Source organism: Pseudorca crassidens, chromosome 20, assembly GCF_039906515.1.
Source record: "Pseudorca crassidens isolate mPseCra1 chromosome 20, mPseCra1.hap1, whole genome shotgun sequence".
Lineage (NCBI taxonomy): Eukaryota > Metazoa > Chordata > Mammalia > Artiodactyla > Delphinidae > Pseudorca > Pseudorca crassidens.
In genome coordinates, this window is record NC_090315.1 from 53,906,562 (window position 1) to 53,914,674 (window position 8,113).

General features: G+C 50.2%; 1 long non-coding RNA gene across 1 annotated transcript; it reads left to right on the forward strand.

The window, feature by feature from the left end:
• Positions 1 to 5,669: 5,669 nt before the first annotated feature.
• LOC137215756 (uncharacterized) lies at positions 5,670 to 7,801 on the forward strand. Its single transcript, XR_010939398.1, has 3 exons — positions 5,670 to 5,787; positions 6,157 to 6,374; positions 7,747 to 7,801. It is a non-coding gene; the product is annotated as an uncharacterized lncRNA (long non-coding RNA).
• Positions 7,802 to 8,113: the final 312 nt, after the last annotated feature.

Sequence of the window (8,113 nt, forward strand, 5' to 3'; positions counted from 1 at the left end):
AAATGTGCTTGCCTGCCAGAAGGGGCCTTAGAGCTCATTTCGAGAGCTTGTTGGAGATTTTAGCTGGGGGTCACAGACAGCCACTTCTAACCTCTTGACTGATGGGCCATCCTTGGTCTGGGGAAAACATCATCTTCAACTGTCAGTACAGATTTGGGAGGGATGCACACGGGGCGTGAGGGAAGGCACACTTGCTTGGCCACCAGAGGTGGCCTCTGGGCCCACAAAGACTGCCACGGATAAAAGCTGTGACTGTTTTCTCATCCGCGAGTGGGAACAGGGATAGCGTGGAGGAAGAGAGACACGTATGTCAAGCCCGCGGCACGGTACCCGGCATGAGAGATGATCAGCGCTGAGAACCGTGCCTGTTGGCTAGAGGGATCCCCTGATGAACTGCGGGGACCAAGAGGAGGATGAAGAGTGCAGACAGCTCCGCCCACCCCCGCCCCCGCCCATCTGAATGGCATCCATTTCACTCTTGTATTTTACAGGTGAAGTGAATGAACTTCAGGTGACTTGATGGCTTACCTTCGGGCATATTAGGACTTAAACTCAGCTCTCTTGACCCACAGCCAGACTGGTACCCTGCACTGCCTGCCCCAAATTCAGGCCACCATCTTGCCCTCTAGGCAAAGAAGCACCAGGAGGCTACCTGAGTTGACAATGGGATGAGTGACAAGACATGTCCCCAGCATGAGGTCTTAGCCATGGTCATGGGTCTCTGGACTAGAACAGCCAGGTTTCCCAGCAGCTTGACCACCCTTTCTGAGTCCCAGACACCACTTCCCACGGCTGTTCACCAACGCCCAATGGGCACAGCCCTCAAATACATGATTCTCAGCAAATGGCCTGGAGGAAAATTTGATGGTGCGCTTTTAAGCCTTAAAACATCTCCCCATTGGTGCTTACACAAGTCTATACATGAGATAAAATGTCACAGAACTATATACCAAACATAGAACAGAAGAGTGCATGTGAAAAGGGATGCGTTCTGAATAAGGTGCTTATTTGGCTAGTAGCATCTCACCAACATCAATTTCCTGTCTCTGCTAGCGTACTGCAGTTATATGAGGTATTATCAGTGCATAGAGCTGAGACCTTTATTTACTGGTTTTGCGACTCTAAAATTATTTCAAAATAAAAACACAAGACCCTATGCTTTGCCCCATTCTACCAGAAATTATCCTAAGGAAATAAAGACGCATCCAGAAACAACACTAATCGCGACCACAGGAGGTTTTAAAGTCAATTTTCAGCCGGCTATTCGACGGCAGTGCTAAGCATAGATCACGCTGTGGAGAGGACAGTGCCCACAGTGAGGGCTGTGCCCTGCGTGTGTGGACCTTGAAGGCTGCACCTGCCGGACCTCAGGTGAGCTATTTAACATCTTTGCCCCTTGGGCTCCCCATCTGGAAAATAAATACACTGTAACAAGGTCTCTCTTGTTGCACTGTTTGTGTTGATGTAATGTATGTAATCTGACACCTTTTACGCGCTCAATAAATTCGAGCTATTATCATGTTAAAGAAGAACGCTAATGATACGAGAAAATGTTGCTTTAGTGAAAATTGGAGACTATAAAACTATGTAATATTGATGCTATTTTTTTAAAGACACAGAGACGTATAAAGCAGTGGCTGAGAGGTCTTCCCACCGTGTTACAAGCGTTTATCTTTGGGGGCTGCTTCTTTGTTTTCCCTCTTTAAGCACTTCTTTGATTTCCAAAAATAATTCAATCACACTAGGATTTTGAAATTTTTAAATGAGAACGAAAGGGGACCCTCAGTTGAGATGAATGGCTAGGTCAGATCATGCTACCTCTCAGCTCCTCTGTTCCAGCTGCCTATAAGTCCCAGACGCCTGTACCTCAGATGCCTACATTTCCCTAAGAAAGGAGAAGGGCTGTTGACGTCTTGGGGCTGCGTGGTTATTTTCTGTTGTTAATACCAGTGCTGGCTGTGAGCTCCGGGGTCCCCACATCTGTGCAGTCTGTCCACAAAATACATGCCACGCTCCAGAGAGTGGTGAGGGACGGCATCTAGGGACCTGGCCCAGGCAGGATGGGCAGTCACCAGCCCTGTTGAGAGCAGCCTCCACATTCCCGTTTCCACCCCCAGACAGGAGCCTCCAAAGGACACGGCTAATAAACGAGGCTGTGCTCCATGCTGCTCCAGGGAGAGCTTTCTGGGGTCCTATCCCATTTGCCTTGCTCTCATGCTTTCCTCCTTTCTCCTGTAATGGAGCCAGCCCACAGTGGCTGGGCTTCTCTCCCCAGGCCCGTTTGTTCTCAGGAAGGTCTCTGATGGGCACTTGTGGGCCCTCAAGCTGCCTATTCATTCTTGTCCAGGGTTCTGGCTCCTTCTCGAAGCCTATCGATGACCCTTAGCAAGCTCTGGGGAAGGACCAAGGAGCCGCTGGGCCCTGGGGATGGAAAGGAATTTAGGAGTCAGGCCCCAGCAGGGCTGCCAGGCTGGAACACAGAGAGCCTGTGTGATCTCAGGAGACACCCCCTCTCCCTTCAAGAGGCTACCAGACCCTGCTGTCAGGGAACACACTATCGAAATTCCTCTCCATCCCAAAGATCTTTTGGGCCTACTGGTTCTCATCCAGTGTGAGCCCCAGATTCAGGGTACCAACTGCTGGTGCCACCTGGCAGGGGGAGGGGAAAAGAGATGGGGGACACAGACTTAGAGCTGACCCCCCTGGGAGGACTCCAGAGTCCTACCACATCCAGGCAGAAAGGAAAGAAATGCCCCCAGAAGGAAGGTTAAAAATTCTCCCCATTCTAAAGAAGATGGGGTACATATATACAATGAAATATTACTCAGCCATAAAAAAAGAATGAAATAATGCCATTTGCAGCAACACGGATGCAACTAGAGATTATCATACTAAGTGAAGGAAGTCAGAGAAAAGACAAAAACCATATGATATCACTTACATGTAGACTCTAAAATACGACACAAATGAACTTATCTATGAAACAGAAACAGACTAAGACAGAGAGAACAGACGGGTGGTTGCCAAGGCGGAGGCTGGGGGAGGGATGGAGTAGGAGGTTGGGTGAGCAGATGCAAACTATCGCATATAGAGTGGATAAACAAGGTCCTACTGTAGAGCACAGGCAACTATATTCAATATCCTGTGATAAACCATAATGGAAAAGACTATGAAAAAGAATACATATATGTGTAATACTGAATCACTCTGCTGTAGAAATGACACAACACTGCAAATCAACTGTACTTCAATAAAATTTTTTAAAAAATGCTCCCCATTCTATGTCCTCACAAGCATCCCTGCACCCCCAGGATGAGGGGCCACTTGTGGTACTTCTCCACCTGAAACTCACCAAGGGCTTTCCTGGGCATTAGGAATAAAAGCCACGTCCTTACTAGGTCTTCTGGCCCGAACCTCCTTTCGATCTGCCCTCTCCCTTCCCTGATCAGCCCAAGTCCCCTTGGCCTCCTTTCTGCTCCAAGAGAGTGCCAAGCTCCCTCCGCAGGTGAGGAGTTTGCATGTTCTGTTCCTATGCCTGTACATCTCGTTCACACCTCCCACCTTCCTCCCCTCCCACCACCTAGCAGGATGGATTTTTGCTGTCATGCAGGTTTTATCAACTCAGAACTTCACTGAGGCCCCACGAAGTCCCCGCACTTTCTCTACAGTCCTGATCACGATGGGTAATTGTACTGTGTATTTGCTTGTTTGATGAGCGTCTACTCCCCCCACCACTAGAAGGTGGGCTCCAGGACAGCGGAGCTTGTCAATCGTGTCCACATGCGTCTCCCCAGTGCTAAGAACCATGCAGGGCATGAGGCGGGTGGTCGGTAAGTCATCAGTAGATGAATGAAATGATGGAAGAAAGAGGCTTTGGCTCAATGAAACAGGGGCTCCTGGCTGCATGTGAAAACTTGCTTCCCCAGAGAAGATGCTGACTGTGCTGGTGTCCTGGGGTGGTGGGGCACTGGTCCCACTGCCCTGGCCTCCGGCTGAAAGCACAGGAGGACCGTATCGCTGTCATCTGGTGGACTGGCTCATGGTCATGGGGTACGTCTCTTCAGGGCCTCCCACCCAGCATGTCACGGGGCATCCTGGGGCCCAAGTAAGAGGAGGTGAGACTGGAATCAGAGCAGGGATAGGGTGAAGAGGCAGAGGGAACAGCCTAGAGAAAGCACGAAACAGTCCCGGGAGTCGGGTTAATACAGCCTGATTCTGGAAGCAATGCCGCTGCAGGTTTGTCCCAATGAAGGTCACACCGGTGGGTCACGCCACCTGCCCTGCCTCACGGGTTGAGGCGCTCCTAATTTTCTGCATGTTTTCATCTTTACCAGGGAGAAGAACTGGGGGAGGGCATGTACTTTCTAAATGATGTGTTCCTAGAGAATTATTCATTTCTAACCTTTCAAGAGAGGCGGCATTGTCCAAACAGATGCCGAGATGATAAGAGGGAAGGACCGGGCAACCTGCTCACCCCCACGAGCCACCACCCATAAACACCAAGGTCTGGCTGAGAGCCTCCAAGCAGGACAGCAGAGGCCCAGGTAGATTGCCGGGCTATCGGGATGCCGTGGTCCAGGCTTCTAGCTGGCGGGTGAGGAAGCACGTACAAAGGTGGCACCAACCCAGCCTAAAAGGGCCCAGCAGGAGGGACAGACCATATTGGCTGAGAAGCGCTACTACAGAAATGGCCCAAGGTACCCAGAGGAGGATAGGTTTAATTCTAATGGGGGTTGGGGAGCAGAAATCAGGGAAGGATGGAAAGAATAAAGATGATTTAACCAGAGGCATATGTGAGCAGGGTGGTCCTGGCAGAAAACAAGCAAACAAGCGAAGGCAGGGAGATGTGACCACCTGTGCATTGTGGGAAAATGGCCATGGTGCATTGTGGGAACTATGGACACAGTGCATCGTGGGACCTATAGACATGGTGCACTGTGGGCACTATGATCACTGTGAACACTGTGGGAACTACAGACATGGTGCACTGTGGGACCCACAGACACAGTACATTGTGGGCACTCTGAGCACAGTGCATTGTGGGAACTATCTGTAGAGAGCTTGAAATTAGAGGGAGAGCAGCTGAGCTGGAAAGGCAGGCAGAGTTTATTTATTACCATTGGATTTTTCCTGCCCCCTCTGTTATTTTTTATAATTTTTTACTTTTAATATTTGTCATCAACTAAAAGCCTGTATACGCTTGACTCATCTATCTTATTTTTCTATTGTCTGTTTTACCACTAGAGTAGAAACTCGAGGAGGGCAGGGATTTGGTCAGTGTTTAGCTGTATCCCCAACACTGCTTGGCACACAGTAGGTGCTAGATAAAGAACCTGTAAGTAAATGAGCGCTAACAGCCTTCCCCAGGCAGCATAGTCCCCATGCCTGAAAGCCTTAGATGTCATATGAACAAACACTCCTCATTGTATTACTTCTTTTTTAAAACCCACACTGGTATGATATCCAACTGGCATCCAATCTGTGCTTCACGGATGATAATGCTTGGAGTAAGACCAAGTTAAAAAAAAAAAAGTGAGTTCTTTCAGAGGAAACTATTAATATAACAGAATGCAAGTTCCAGGTGGGAAACAGCACACCCAAGACTCATAGGACAAGACTGATATTCTAGAAAGATGACTCAGGCAACAGTCTGGTGTGCCAGGATATGGGAAAAGGTTGAGGAGACTGTTCTAAGGGTCTAAAAGAGAGGAGATGGGGATTTAGCAGAAGACTTGGGGTGCAGGTGAGGGGCACTGGGATGGAGAGAGCTGACTGGACCCCGATCAGGTGAGGAAGCCGGGATGGAGCAGCGTGGGAGGTACCAGGGCTCCCACCCATGTTTCCAGTTTAAAGCTTAGCTCAGGACCTTTCGTGCAGTAGGTGATCAGTAATGGTTAGGGAGAGAATGAACGAAGTGGATGAATGAAGAACTGCCATTCTCTTCAGTCACGGAATCCTCGGGGGCTTCTCAGGCCCCCATCGTGGAGACAGGAGGGGATCAGGGGCACTGTGGGGGCTGGCCACAGAGGAGCCGCTTCTGGCTGGCCCTGGGGGGCTTAGCGGAGTGACAGGTTCACAAATGAGAAGGTTCCTCAAGAGAGGGGGGATAGGGCTTCCCTGGTGGCGCAGTGGTTGAGAATCTGCCTGCTGATGCAGGGGACACGGGTTCGAGCCCTGGTCTGGGAGGATCCCGCGTGCCGCGGAGCAACTGGGCCCGTGAGCCATGGCCGCTGAGGCTGTGCGTCTGCAGCCTGTGCTCCGCAACGGCAGAGGCCACGATAGTGAGAGGCCCACGCACTGCGATGAAGACTGGCCCCCGCTTGCCACAACTAGAGAAAGCCCTCGCACAGAAACGAAGACCCAACACAGCAAAGGTAAATAAATAAACTCCTACCCCCAACATCTAAAAAAAATTAAAAAAAAAAAAAACTATTTGAGAGGGAGGGTGATGAGGGCAGGGCCTACAGCCTGAGTGACAATTTCTCTGACACTCCCATTACTCACGCCCAGCCCACAGCCCTGCCTAGGCAGCGGAGGGGGTCAGCGAGGATGGGGCTCAATGGGCCTGCCAGGAGCCGTTCCGCACTGGCTGCAGGAAACATCCTGAACAAGTGTGAGACTCAGCCTTTCTCCCTTCCCAGAGTGGCGAGGACAGCACAGTAGTTGCTTCTTTAGAGAGCAACCAGTTCCCCAACCCCCAGCCAGGGAGTCAGACACAGGACAGCATGGCAATGCAGGGGACTGACATCGGTGGAGTTTCTACGACAGACCACATGCTTTCGCACGAGCTTTACCTATGTTATTAGATGTCATTGTCACGACAACCAGGCAGGGTGGGGGTTTTGCACAGGTGAAATATCTGAGGTTTGGAGGGTAGAAAGCTATACAACCAATAAGTATCAGAACTGAAATTTGAACCAGGCTCATCCACATTCTGAAACTCCTGTTCTATTACTCACAGCCTTAAGCTCTGTCCAAAATAGTCCTCTGGGCTCTGTGCCTAAAGCAATAGAAAACGTAGACCAAGGACATCAGACTTGGGACAAAAATATTCTGGGACGCTTTGGGGGCTAAATGCTCTGGACCTAGGGAGAAAGCCTCAAGACAAAATCTATTAGGTCAAGGGCCTCGGGCAGATATGTGCTCTAGAGAAGGGGCTCCAAAGGCAAAGCATACAGCAAGTACCAGGGCATGGAGATGGGAGAGCGGAGAGTTAGCCATTGCTGCTGGAGCAGAGCTAGCAAATGACGGAGGGTCGGAGCACGTGTGCCCAGAGGGATGGGCAGTATTGCTGGATCCTCACCGCCACCTTCTGCCCTCTGGAGCAGAATCTGCTCCGAGGCAGGGGCTCTCCTGGGGGCCCTGGGGAAGGATTCAATGATCACGCTACCCAGAGCTCCTCTGGTGGGAATGAGGCCCAGCTTGGAGACTATCTGAGTGGGTGATAGTCTCCCAAATATTACAGGGCTGCCATACTTCCTCCACAAGCCAGTGGGTGGGTGGGTGGTATTGAAGAGGGGGGAAAATAATTATGGCCGTCTCTGAAGAACTTAGACACTGGTGTCTTACTTTCTTGTCTGTTTCAAGCAGAATAATAAGTAGCAAAGTCAGATTCACATTTATCCTGCAGCTCGTGCCAAAGAAAAGTCAGGGGAATTCAGAGTCAGCCATTTTGCCCCTAGGATGTGTGATACTGTGATCTATACTTAGAAATAAATATTGGTTCTCTGTCCTTTTCTCTGACAGATTCCTAAAACTCTGGGAATCTCCTGTGACGAGACTGACAAAGGTGTCTTTTTTTTTTTTTTTTTTTTTTTGTTTGTTTTTTTGTGTTTTTTTGTGGTACGCGGGCCTCTCATGCTGTGGCCTCTCCCGTTGCGGAGCACAGGCTCTGGACGCGCAGGCTCAGCGGCCATGGCTCACGGGCCCAGCCGCTCCGCGGCATGTGGGATCTTCCCGGACCGGGTCACGAACCCGTGTCCCCTGCATCAGCAGGCGGACTCCCAACCACTGCACCACCAGGGAAGCCCCAAAGGTGTCTTTTTTTAAAAAATTATTTTAAATTGAAGTATAGTTGATGTACAATGTTCTGTTAATTTCTGCCGTACAGCAA